The sequence below is a fragment of the Triturus cristatus genome, chromosome 6, assembly GCF_964204655.1.
Source record: "Triturus cristatus chromosome 6, aTriCri1.1, whole genome shotgun sequence".
Taxonomy (NCBI): Eukaryota; Metazoa; Chordata; class Amphibia; order Caudata; family Salamandridae; genus Triturus; species Triturus cristatus.
Genome location: NC_140589.1, coordinates 1,948,202,764 through 1,948,217,255, shown reverse-complemented (window position 1 = coordinate 1,948,217,255; position 14,492 = coordinate 1,948,202,764). Strand labels below are relative to the sequence as shown.

The following is a 14,492-nucleotide window of genomic DNA, read 5'->3' as shown; positions in this document are numbered from 1 at the left end:
CTTGAAAGTCCTTGACGCTCCTTGGCTCGCGGGCATCGTCGGCAGGATGTGGAACGGCATAAAGACAAGACTGAATGCACAAGAAGGCAGACATATTGTGAATGAATCAGACCGGTAACCGCCTTTCAGAGAAAGGCATACTTCCACTGTGAGTAGGGTGGGTACCTCTGCTGCCTGGCAACCCAGTGCAGCTCTGCTCGCTGGCTTCACTTAGTGACTGGCAGCCAGCTCAGCAGGTGTATGCCAAAGGGGAGATTCGTACTTTCTGGGGCAAGGGAGACTCCGCTGGGCTTCACGCTGCAGGTGAGGTCTTGCTGTTTGTAATGCGTAAGCTAGTAGTCGGCACAGAAGTGCAGTGGTGTGCCAAAGGTGAGGGATAGCTCTGAGTGAACACCATGCACAAAACCAGGACTGAACAAAGGCAAACTTATTATTTCCATGGAGGTCCACTAAGCCAGTGTGAAATTTCAATTGGGCAGCCACAATTTTGCTTAATTTCCAGCATTTCGTATTACACTTTTTTATGTGAAATAGCACACAATGATGCCAAGTGTCGCGGTGTCATACGGAGGTCTCTCGGGAATAAAAACCGTCGCTGTAGCACAGGAACATCTGGACAGAATGGGAGTGGTTCTTGGTCATGACTCTTGTGTTTTTGACACTATGGGGCAGAGTTATGTTTCCTGGCGCATCCCTGCAAATCAGCAGGGATGCGCCAGGAAAGATGCGTCACGCAAGTTTACCCTTGCGCCACCACAGATGCGCCACATTTACAATGCAGCGCATCGTGGCGCAAGGATAAACAGATGCGTGACGCATCTGATGGCGTAAGGGAGGCGCATTGCTGGAGTCGTGTCGCAAGCACGACGCAACTCCAGCAATGTTTAGGGGCTGCCCATACCTAACATGCTGCGTCATGCCTTACGCCTGCTTCAAGCAGGCGCAAGGTATTGACGCAGCAACGTCGGAAAAGTGACTTGTAGATTTCACTGCGTCACTTTTCCGAGGCTTTTTCCGATGGAACGCCCACCCTGCATACATTAAACCTGACGCAGGTTTAACGTGGCGCAGGGCTTTACACCGTGACGCATCTCCATAGATGCGTCACGATGTAAATAGGGCGCAACGTGGCGCAGGGTTTACGCCGGCTGCGTCACAAAAGTGACGCAACTGCGGCGTAAAAGTGGCGCAAATCTAACATAAATCTGCCCCTCTATATAGAATTTCTTTTTGCCTGAGGGCATCCTCACGCTCAGAATGGGCTTCCTCTAAGAACGAATATTTACCCAACTGTCAGTCAGAACTGATTTTTTTTGTGCGCTTCCTGCCTGAACAGAATCCTAAGCGCCCTTCGACCTGCCCTGAGGTGAGGGGCTCTGCCTGCCTTTCACAAATACTAGAAGGCAGCATTTTTACCTCTTGGTTATTACACAGGGGAACAAAAGGGGTTTGCTGAAGTGCCACGTATTGGCTAGATTTTACGCTTGGGCAAAATGGTGCAAACGAACGAGCGCTTTGCTCCCTGCTTACATAATTATATTGAGGCAAACCGGTATTTTTGTCAGACACATGGGGGCATATCAACAGGGCGGCAATAAAAAATGATCGCCGCTTGTGTGGCCGTTTTCGGCCGAAAAGTGGCGATAATTTTATCGCTATATCAGCAAGGTCACGCTATCGCATGAATCCTTGCCTTAGCGCCCTTTCCCGTAACACCCACCTTTGCATCTCTAATGAGATGAAAAGTGGGCGTTCCAGCTCAAAATACCTGGAGAAATGTCGCTAACCGACATTTCTCTAATTATCAATGGGCACGCTAACAAGCATAGCGATAAGAAAAGTAGCGCTAACCTTGGTTATCGCTACTTTCCTTACTCCTGCGTTTAGTTTGACTTAGCCATGATATTCTATGGCAGGTGGATATCATGGCTGAGTCTGCCCTGCCCTATCAGCAAGCTATCGTCAAACGTTGTGCGATTATCGCTGTAGTTCCAGCGATAATTGCACAATTGGCAGCTTGCGCCTGGAATTTTATCGCTTTTAAGATAAGCGTTGCTAATAGCATGCCATCTCAGTGATAGCCGGCGATAATTATCCTAGCGCTAAGTGCGCTTAGTGATAATAATTGCCGGTTGTTGCTGATATGCCCAAATGTTTGCTGCACATGGGGAAAAAAGAGAGCGAGTCCGTATCCTCTACCTCTCTCACTCCTGTTCTCACTTCTCCCTGTATCTCTCGCATCCCACATTTCCTACCGTCTCATAGCTGCCCTCCTCCCCGTTTCGGTGCCAGGGCGTCCTTCTCCCACCACCTCTTTCCCCACAAATCTCCTTCATACCCTCCTGCATCTCTGCGCTCCCCCCCACACCGGCCACTGGGCAGGCCTCTTGCCGTCTCTCGCTCTCTCCAGGCTCTCTGCTCTTTGTATGTCTCGGTCACCACCTTGCAGTGTATTGTATGTAGCGTTTCTATAGCGCTTTCCTGCCCCTTGACGTTTACTCCTTTGTGTGACCCTCTACCCCCTATCATCCCCTTCCCCCACCCTCCTCCTTCCCTCGACCACTACTGCCCCCCCTGTTTTCATTCTCACGCCCGTCCCTGATCTCGTCTCATCTCGAGTTCTCCTTTCCACTTCCTGCATCCTCCTGTGTCTCTCTCTCTAAATATCTCTCTCTAAATCTCTCTCTCTCTCTTTCTAAATCTCTCTCTCTCTCTCTGAATCTCACACACTCTCTCTCTCTCTCTCTCTAAATCTCTCTTTCTCTCTCTCTCTCTTTAAATCTCTCTCTCTCTAAATCTCTCTCTCTAAATCTCTCTCTATGTAAATCTCTCTCTCTCTCTAAATCTCTCTGTAAATGTAAAATGTAAATTGATACTTGTATAGCGCACTACTCACCCGCAAGGATCTCAAGGCGCTTGTACGAATACCGCTGTGGATCCCATCCTGGCTTTCCCTGTGAGGCGTCCACTCCTGGGCACCCCCAAGGTGGAGGCCAGGCATCCTTAGCATTGTGGGGGCCGTTGTGGAGATTAATCAAGCTATTGCCCAGAGTTGCAGAGTGGGACTCCATGATTGGAATAGGCACCGAGGTGAGAATTATCAGGTCCGTGGAATTTTTGAGCCCAAGACCCGCCGAGGCGGGGAATTGAACCCTGGTCCCGGGCTAGATCTCTGCATCAGGGTCTGCCGCTCTAATCATTGAGCTACACTTCTCTGTAAATCCCTCTCTCTCTCTCTCTCTCTCTCTCTCTCTCTCTCTCTCTCTGAATCGCTATCTCTCTCTAAATCTCTTTCTCTCTAAATCTCTCTCTAAACCTCTCTCTTTCGCTCTCTCTCTCTCTCTCTCTCTCTAAATCTCTCTAAATATCTCTCTCTCTAAATCTCTCTCTCTCAATCTCTCTAAATCTCTCAATCTCTCTCTAAATCTCTCCCTCTCTCTAAATCTCTCTCGCTTAAAATCTCTCTCTCTCTCTAAATCTCTCTCTCTAAATCTCTCTCTGTAAATCTCTCTGTAAATCTCTCTGTCTCTCTCTCTAAATCTCTCTCTCTCTAAACCTCTCTCTAAATCTCACTCTCTAAATCTCTCTCTCTAAATCTCTCTCTCTCTCTCTCTCTCTCTCTCTCTCTAAATCTCTCTCTAGATCTCTCTCACAAAATCTCTCTCTCACAAAATCTCTCTCTCTCTTTTTCTAAATCTCTCTCTTTCTCTCTCCGTCTCTCTCTCTCCCCCCCCAGCCTCCCTTCTTCTCAATTCCCCCCCCCCTTCGGCATTGTCTCACTTTCAAACTCATCCAGAATCTTTCATTATTTTCCAACTAGCTCTTTGAAACCTGCCGGCTAGAGTTCGCGCTCACCCGCAAGTCCTCTATCAATCTCTCTCTCTCTCTCTCTCTCTCTCTCTCTCTGTCTCTCTCTCTCTCTCTCTCTCTGTCTCTCTCTCTAAATCTCTCAATCTCTCTCTCTCTCTCAATCTCTCTCTCTCTAAATCTGTCTCTCTCTCTGTCTCTCTCTCTAAATCGTGCTCTCTCTAAATCTCTCTCTAAATCTCTCTCTCTCTCTCTTTAATTCTCTCTCTAAATCTCTCTCTCTCTCTAAATCGTTCTCTCTCTCTAAATCTCTCTCTCTATCTCTCTAAAATCTCTCTCTCTAAATCTTTCTCTCGCTCTCTCTCTCACTCTCTCTCTCTCTCTCTCTCTCTCTCCAGACGATCCAGACTCTCCTTGGGTTACAGAAGTTTATGTTCCATTTCGGCATAGAAGTAATAGCCATATGTGTCATGAGTGTAGAGTGGGGTTTAGCTTCCCTTGGCATAGCCATTCGGTCTCGCCTTCGGGACCTTATAAGTGTTTAGTTATCCAGCACAATATCCTTGGTGCAACAACATCAACTGTTGCATGGATAAACACTTATAAGGTTCCAAAGGCGAGACCTATTGGCTATGCCAATGCTTGTTCTGCATCTCAGCGCCTTATTTCTTTTAAAAAAAAATGCTCAGTGCAGTTTCACCTTCCACAGTGGCTGCATGGGCCAGAGGGACAATGGCTGTAGCAGGTGAGAATGTTTCCCTTATTGGGGCATATTTCACACTAGTAGCTTTGTTATTTCATGCCCATATCTCCTAGGAATAACCTGGGGGCCATTCTAACAGCAGAAGACTGCTCCAATGAATCTACCTTTAAACTTCGTGATATAAGTCAATTCAAATGTGGCCTGTTCTGTCTTGGCAAAGCTTTGAACTTTTCATAATTGATCCTTCAGTAACACAAAACAAATGTCCCCAAATGATGTGACAGTAGTTTTTGGATTCTATAAAGACATGGAGGCGTAGATTATCCCTCTCAACTTAAGCACAATTTTACAGTCTTTTTTTTGTTTTTTCCTAGCTTAAATGGAGGGTCGGTAGCTCTTTCAGGAAGAAGCTGACTTCACAGTCACGAAGATGCCAGAACTCGTCGACCTCCACAACTTTGTTCTCATCTTCCTTCGTTTCAAGGATCACAGACATTGGGGCCTCATTTGTGAAGTGTTGCATCGCTGGGGCAAACAGAGATGCGACACCTTTCACAGCACCATCCTTGAGACATCATGGATGAGCCATTTTATAGTACGGTGCTCCATGTCGCAAGGATTCAACAGATACGTCAGGAATCCTGCAGATATGTCAGGAATCCTGCAGATACGTCAGAAATCCTGCAGATACGCCAGAAATCCTGCAGATGCGTCAGGAATCCTACAGATACGTCAGAAATCCTGCAGATATATCAGGAATCCTGCAGATACATCAGGAATCCTGGAGATACATCAGGAATCATGCAGATACGTCAGAAATCCTGCCTGCGGATACATCAGGAATCATGTAGATATATTAGGAATCCTGCAGATACATCAGTAATCATGTAGATACATTAGGAATCCTGCAGATACATCAGGAACCATGTAGATACATCAGGAATCCTGCAGATACATCAGGAACCATGTAGATACGTTAGGAATCCTGCAGATACGTCAGAAATCTTGCAAATACATCAGGAATCATGTAGACACATCAGCAATAATATAGATACATTAGGAATCCTGCAGATACATCAGGAATACTGCAGATATGTTAGGAATCCTGCAGATATGTCAGGAATCCTGTAGATACATCAGGAATCCTGTAGATACATTAGGAATCCTGCAGATGTGTAAGGAATCCTGCAGATACATCAGGAATCCTGCAGATACTTCAGGAATCCTGCAGATACCACAGGAATCCTGTAGATATGTTAAGAATCCTGCAGATGCATAAGGAATCCTGCAGATATGGCAGGAATCCAGCAGATACTTCAGAAATCCTGTAGATACATCTGGAATCCGGTAGATGCATTAGAAATCCTGCAGATACATTAGGTATCCTGCAGATATGTCAGGAATCCTGTAAATACATCAGGAATCCTGCAGATACATAAGGAATCCTGTAGATACATTAGGAATCCTGCAGATATGTCAGGAATCCTGCAGATACATCAGGAATTCTGCAGATACATCAGGAATCCTGTAGATACGTTAGGAATCCTGCAGATATGTCAGGAATCCTGCAGGTCAGGAATCCTGCAGATACATTCAGGAATCCTGTAGTTTTGTTAGGAATCCTGTAGATACATCAGGAATCCTGCAGATATGTTAGGAATCCTGCAGATACATCAAGAATCCTGTAGATACATCAGGAATCCTGTAGATACATCAGGAATCCTGCAGGTACACCAGGAATCCTGCAGAAATGTCAGGAATCCTGCAGGTCAGGAATCCTGTAGATACATCAGGAATCCTGTAGATACATCAGGAATCCTGCACATACATCAGGAATCCTGTAGATAGATCCGGAATCCTTCAGATACATCAGGAATCCTGTAGATATATTAGGAATCCTGCAGATATGTCAGGAAACCTGTAGATACATCAGGAATCCGGTAGATACATTCGAAATCCTGCAGATACGTTAAGAATCCTGCAGATATGTCAGGAATCCTGTCGATACATCAGGAATCCTGCAGATATATCAGGAATCATGTAGATATGTTAGGAATCCTGCAGATATGTCAGGAATCCTGTAGATACATCAGGAATCCTGCAGATACATTAGGAACCCTTTAGATACGTTAGGAATCCTGCAGATATGTCAGGAAATCTGCAGGTCAGAAATCCTGCAGATACATCAGGAATCCTGTAGATACGTTAGGAATCCTGTAGATACATCAGGAATCCTGCAGATACGTTAGGAATCCTGTAGATACATCAAGAATCCTGTAGATACATCAGGAATCCTTTAGATACATCAGGAATCCTGCAGATACACCAAGAATCCTGTAGATACATCAGATATCCTGCTGATACATCAGGAATCCTGTAGAAATGTCAGAAATCAGGCAGATACATCAGGAATCCTGCAGATACGTCAGGAATCCTGCAGGTCAGGAATCCGGCAGATACGTCAGGAATCCTGCAGGTCAGGAATCCTGCAGATACATCAGGAATCCTGCAGATACATCAGGAATCCTGTAGATACGTTAGGAATCCTACAGATACACCAGGAACTCTGCAGATAAGTCAGGAATACTGTAGATACATCAGGAATCCTGCAGGTAAGTTAGGAATCCTGCAGATACATCAGGAATCCTGTAGATACGTTAGGAATCCTCCAAATACGTCAGGAATCCTGTAGATACATCCGTAATCCTGCAGATATGTCAGGAATACTGCAGATAAGTCAGGAATCCGGTAGATACATCAGGAATCCAATAGATACATCAGGAATCCTGCAGATACATCAGGAATACTGTAGATAGATCAGGAATCCTGCAGATACATCAGGAATCCTGTAGATCCATCAGGAATCCTATAGATCCCTCAGGAATCCTGCAGATACATCAGGAATACTCTAGATATGTCAGTAATCCTGCAGATTCATCAGGAATCCTGTAGATTCATCGGGAATCCTATAGATCCCTCAGGAATCCTACAGATACATCAGGAATCCTCTAGATATGTCAGTAATCCTGCAGATACATCAGAAATCCTCTAGATACATCAGGCTTCCTGCAGATATGTCAGGAATCCTACAGATACATCAGAAATCCTGCAGATTCGTAAGAAATCCTGCAGATTTGTAAGAAAATCCTGCAAATACATCAGGAATCCTGTAGATAGATCAGGACTACTGCAGATACATCAGGAATCCTGTAGCTAGATCAGGAATCCTGCATATACATCAGGAATCCTGTAGATATGTTAGGAATCCTGCAGATACGTCAGGAATTCTGCAGATATGTCATGAATCCTGCAGATACATCTGGAATCCTGTAGATACATTAGGAATCCAGCAGATACATCAGGAATCCTGTAGATACATCAGGAATCTTGCAGATATATCAGGAATGCTGTAGATATGTTAGAAATCCTACAGATACGTCAGCAATCCTGGAGATAGATCAGAAATCCTGCATATACATCAGGAATCCTGCAAATACATTAAAAAATCCTGCAGATACACCAGGAATCCTGCAGATATGTTAGGAATCCTGCAGATATGTCAAGAATCCTGTAGATACATTAGGAATCCTGTAGATACATCAGGAATCCTGCAGATACATTAGGAATCCTGCAGATACGTTAGGAATCCTGCAGATACATCAGGAATCCTGTAGATATATCAGGAATCCTGCAGATACATCAGGATTGCTGTAGATACGTTAGGAATCCTGCAGATACATCAGGAATTCTGCAGATAAGTCAGGAATCCTGTAGATACATTAGGAATCCTGCAGTTACGTTAGGAATCCTGGAGAGATATAAGGAATCCTGTAGATACGTTAGGAATTCTCCAGATACATCAGAAATCCTGCAGATACGTCAGGAATCCTATAGATACATCATGAATCCTGAAGATACGTTAGGAATCCTCCAAATACGTCAGGAATCCTGTAGATACATCAGTAATCCTGCAGATATGTCAGGAATACTGCAGATAAGTCAGGAATCCGGTAGATAAGTCAGGAATCCAGTAGATACATCAGGAATCCTGCAGATACATCAGGAATCCTGTAGATACATCAGGAATCCTGTAGATCCATCAGGAATCCTATAGATCCCTCAGGAATCCTGCAGATACATCAAGAATCCTCTAGATATGTCAGTAATCCTGCAGATACACCAGGAATCCTGTAGATACATCAGGCTTCCTGCAGATATGTCAGGTATCCTACAGATACATCAGAAATCCTGCAGATTCGTAAGAAATCCTGCAAATACATCATGAATCCTGTAGATACATTAGGAATACTGCAGATACATCAGGAATCCTGTAGATAGATCAGTAATCCTGCATATACATCAGGAATCCTGTAGATATGTCAAGAATCCTGCAGATACGTCAGGAATTCTGCAGATATGTCATGAATCCTGCAGATACATCTGGAATCCTGTAGATACATTAGGAATCCAGCAGATACATCAGGAATCCTGTAGATACATCAGGAATCTAGCAGATATATCAGGAATCCTGTAGATACATCAGGAATCCTGCAGATACATCAGGATTGCTGTAGATACGTTAGGAATCCTGCAGATACATCAGGAATCCTCCAAATACATCAGGAATCCTGTAGATACATCAGGAATCCTGCAGAAAAGTCAACAGTTCTGGAGATATGTCAGTAATCCTGCTGTTACTTCAGGATTCCTGTAGATACATTAGGAATCCTGCAGATACGTTAGGAATCCTGCAGATACATCAGAAATCCTGTAGATTCATTAGAAATCCTGCAGATACATAAGGAATCCCGTAGATACATTAAGAATCCCTCAGATATGTCAGGAATCCTGTAGATACATTAGGAATCCTTTAGATACGTTAGGAATCCTGCATATATGTCAGGAAATCTGCAGGTCAGAAATCCTGCGGATACATCAGGTATCCTGCAGATATGTTAGGAATCCTGCAGATACATCAGGAATCCAGTAGATATGTCAGGAATCATTCAGATACATCTGGAATCCTGTAGATACATTAAGAATTCTGCAGATACCTCAGGAATCCTGTAGATACATCAGGAATCCTGCAGATACATCAGGATTGCTGTAGATACATTAGGAATCCTGTAGATATGTCAGGAATCCTGCAGATACATCAGGAATCCTGCAGATATTTCAGGAATCCTGCAGATAAGTCAAGAATCCTGCAGATACATCAGGAATACTGTAGATACGCCAGGAATGCTGCAGATATGTCAGGAATCCTACAGCTACATCAGGAATCCTGTAGATATGTCAGGAATCCTGTAGATACATCAGGAATCTTGTAGATACGTCAGGAATCCTGCAGATACATTGGGAATCCTGAAGATACATCAGGTATCCTGTAGATATGTTAGGAATCCTGCAGATACATCAGGAATCCTGTAGATATGTCAGGAATCCTGTAGATATGTCAGGAATCCTGTAGATATGTCAGGAATTCTGCAGATAGATCAAGAATCCTGTAGATATGTCAGGAATCCTGCAGATACGTCAGGAATCCTGTAGATACGTCAGGAATCCTGCAGATACCTCAGGAATCCTGTAGATACATCAGGAATCCTGCAGATACATCAGGAATCCTCTAGATACATCGGGAATCCTGCAGATACATCAGGAATCCTGTAGATATGTCAGGCATCCTGCCGGTCAGGAATCCTGCTGGTACGGCAGGAAACCTGCAGATACATCAGGAATCCTGTAGCTACATCAGGAATCCTGCAGATACATCAGGAATCCGGCAGATACATCTGAAATCCTGTAGATACATCAGGAATCCTGTAGTTACGTCAGGAATCCTGTACATACATCAGGAATCCTGTAGATACGTTAGGAATCATGCAAATAAGTCAGGGATCCTGACGTATCTGGTGGCATAGTAATGACGCATTGCCGGAGATATCTGTAAACTGACGCAACTCCGGCAATGTGTCATCACAAATAGGAGGAGTCCCATGTAAACAGCCCAGCGCCACTGTGGTGCATTGTTTACGCTGCCGCAGCGTCACAAAGAAGTGACTCAACAGTGATGCAAGCCTTCCTAAATAAGGGCCCAAATCGTGACTTCAATGTTATCTTATTTCGCACATGTTCAGTTGGGATATTTCTTTCTGGTTTGCAAAGAAGACAAAATGTGCTGCTCTGCAAAGAGAATTATACAGGTTGTAACCTGCTCATTGGTAGAATGCGGCAATCCAGCTGCTCGAATGCTAGCCTGGTATTTTGTATCTTTTTTGTTTCATCCATGTTGGGTGATATCCTATTTTATACTTGACTTCTGGAGTATAAAATAAAGAAGTTCTAATCATAATCTTTGCCTTTGTGGGGCAGATTTACAGCAGAATGGAGAAGCGTGGAGCCAGCAAAGATTGCGAAGACCACGCTTCTCCAGTCTGAAAATGCAGGGATGCGCCATATTCAAGAATGCAGCGCACCCCTGTGTTTACCCCTGCACTGGCGCTGAGTTCAGCTCACTAGCGCCAAAGCAGGCACCCTTGCACCCTTGCACCCTGGCACCTTAGTGTAAGGGTGTCTGCTTTGGGAGGAAGATTGTTTATGTGCAGGGAGGTCCCCCATCCTGCACATAAACAATCTTTAAATGCAGTTTTGTAACTTCTATGTGTGCTGCTTAACCTCTTCTATGCCCATGACGAGATAGTCTCATCATGGAGCACGGTTGCGCTGTGCCCATGACGAGACTATCTCGTCATGGACCCCGCCCGCTAATGAAAGGCCCGGCACAGGAGGGGGAAAGGGCGGGGCACTGAAGGGGTTGATGCAGATCACATAGAAGTTGCAAAATGGCATTTATTTATAATGATTGTTTATGTGCAGTAAGGGGGGGCCTTCCTGCACATAAACAATCATAGGCAATTTGCTGTTTCCATGTGTGCTGCACAAGGGAGCACACATGGAAACAGCAAAAATGAGGAGAAATAAAGCATTTCTCCTCGTTGCGCCTGTTTAAGACCAGGTTTTCTCTGGTCTTCATTTTGGCGCTGCCCCATATTTGAGATACCCTTGTAAATAGGAGGCTGAATCAAAATGAATGGGTGTTGCGGTGTAGCGCCCTCCGCATCACCCATTGCCCTCCCCTTTCACGCTAAATACAGCGTGAAAGGGGGCCTTATTTACAAGGCAGCGTTAAGCCACGAACGCTGCCTTGTAAATAAGGCAAGGCCCCTACCGCAATCACAACGTCTCCAAAAGTGACGTTGTGGTGGCAAAAGGGGCGTGTAAATATGCCCCACTGTCTGTAATGGAGTCAAAACCTCCTGTCTTGTTATTGGGAGAGATTTCTATTCAAGGCATCATCCAGGGAAACATCGGTCCTATCAATGAAAACTACGCCGGCCTCCATGGAAATACTAGTGCCAATGCGATGCTTATAGCTTTATTCTCTCAAGCAACCTTCACCGAGGTTGGAAATCAGACATTTAATCTTGAGAAGCACGCCAGCACAGAAACCCGTTCCCCATAATTTTGAGTTTCAAAGTAATTTGAAAGTAAATGTTCTTCCTTTGAGGCTCCTGAGGAAGGCCTCCGCTTCTTGCGTTGATACTGTCGGGTCATCGTGGAAATGGCTCTTTAAAGAAGGCTTGGCCGCTGCCTAGCGGGCACCATGGTGGCAGAAGCCATTCATCGGTCCTGCTGCATGGAGTGGCGGTGAGGACCCGGGTAAACACTAGGGCCACCTTTACAATGCATTGGCATAGGGCAGCACTGCACGTCCATCCCAAAGGGCAGGACTGCACCGTATTTACACGATACGGCGCATTCCTGTCCTTTCTGCCTGCACCTGCGCCCAATTTGGTGCATAACACCAACGCAGGCACCCTTGAACCATGGTGCAAAGGGGCCTGCGTTGTTGGCAGAATTGTTTTTGTGCAGAAAGGAATGCCTTCTTGCACAAAAATAATCCATGGAGGTTTTTTTTTACACTTTCTAGGGGTGCTGCCGAATGCAGCACACATAGAAAGAGGAAAAAACGAAGAGAAATAAAGATATTTCTCCTCATTACGCCTCCTCTGGGGAGGCGTACAGTTCTGACGCAATCCCAGATTTGCAGATTCTTGTAAATCTCGGAATGTGTCAAACCCCATGGGTGTGCATGGGAAAACCCATCGCAACGCCCATGGAATTTCCCCATCCCTCGATGCAGTGTAAGGCAACGCAGCGACGTATATACACCATATCTTTGAGGCCATGAAAAGCAATGCAAAGTAACTTTGGTGGCAGCGTAGAAATGGGTCTGCACTTTGCGCCGCTGGAGCATCATAAAAAGAACAGGGATGCACCGGAGGAACAAGGGGTTCGTAAATAAGCCCCGGGTGCCTCGGACGTCTCTGACGTCTGAATGCCACTGCAAGTTACCCAAAGGGAGAGTGCCATGGAGAAAGAGTCCCCAGTGCCTAGAAGGCGTTCAAGCAGAGCCTGTAGGGTGCTTGGCAAACCACTGCTCCCATGAGGGGAAATATAAAATCAGTGTTCAATGACACGCCCAAAGGGCAGGTGAGACCACTTCCCACGCTTCCACACAAGTGGTGTGCTCCTTGCACTGCCTGTCCTGCTGACGTCAGTCTTGAAATGTAGATCATTGTTTTTACATTTTAGAGAGGAAGGTTATGTTGCAATTCCTGAGCCACCATTTTATGTTGTTATTGCTACTGGGTGCCACGCCCCTCAAACATGCGTTCACTTGTCATACTTGTAGAGGACAGAATCAAACCTGTGATGGTGCAAACCACTGGCAGGCGGAGGCATTTTAAGGCATGGGCAGAGTGGGCTGGACCAGGGCCCCAGCCTTTTAGGGGGGCCCAGATAGAGCCACCTCTGATCTGCAGAGAGCCTTGCCCTGATGAACTTGAATAATTCTTAAATAGATTGTTTTAAATACTGTTTTCATGCAACATCCATAAAAAGGTTGTTTTTTCACATCAAAACAGGACTTCACATTAGAGAAATGAAAAGATTCTTTGCAGTAATATGAGTGGGCTGCTGCTGTGCTACTAACAATATTGAAAATGCATCACTATCCCAGGAAATTTTCGATGTAAATACATCAGGGGCAGATTTAAAAGCCATCTGCGTCACTTATGCGCCGCCGTTGCATCACTTTTTGTGATGCAGCGTTAACAATGCGCCACATTGCAGCCCATTTACAACGTGATGCATCTAGGGAGATGTGTACCGATTGTAAAGACGTGCGCCACATTATACCTTCGTCAAGTATAATGTATGCAGGGTGGGCGTACCCACGATGGAAAGCCTCGTAGGACTGACGCAGTGAAATCTACAAGATATCGTCACTGCATCAAAACCTTACACCTGCTTGGAGCACGCGTAGGGAGTGACGCAGCACAATAAGCATAGGCGTCAACATGCATTGCTGGAGTTGCGTCGTGATTGTAAGACGACTTCAGCAATGCGCAACTTTTCAGAATTCCTGATGCATCTGTCAATCATTGCCCATGGTGCGCCATATTGTAAATACGATGCGTCCATGGTGGCGCAAGGGTTTTGTACACTGGTGCAGGGAAACTGACGCATCTCTACAGATGCATCAGTTTCTTGTAAATCTGCCCCTCAGAGTTTGGACGAGTGTGCCTGTACACTGTCAGTGACCTGGCCAAAGAGGCCTTGTAAGAGCTGAAATCGGATCATAAATCCAAAGGTGTTCCGAACAGGGGGGCCCAGGGCCCCAAAAACCTTAGGATGTCCCTGTTGCCAGCAAGACAAGTAGCTGATTGTCAGATCGCTTGCAGTCTATCGGCATCACGAAACCTGCATTTGAATCCTAGCTTCCTCACATCGCAAAATGTGTGATCCTGAGCAAATTACATTACCTAACTGTCCTAATCTTTTTGGGAGAGTGAAGACTTGGTTCCGTTTGTAGTTAAGTAAGAGGGAACTTTTTGTAGGCTAGCAACATGTTTCAACA

The 14,492-nt window shown here is 45.2% G+C and overlaps 1 protein-coding gene across 2 annotated transcripts in view; it reads right to left on the bottom strand.

Annotated features, from left to right (window-relative positions):
• Positions 1–14,492, bottom strand: part of LOC146822570 (NXPE family member 2-like) — a 587,680-nt gene that overhangs the window by 171,937 nt on the left and 401,251 nt on the right. The window lies entirely within an intron of this gene.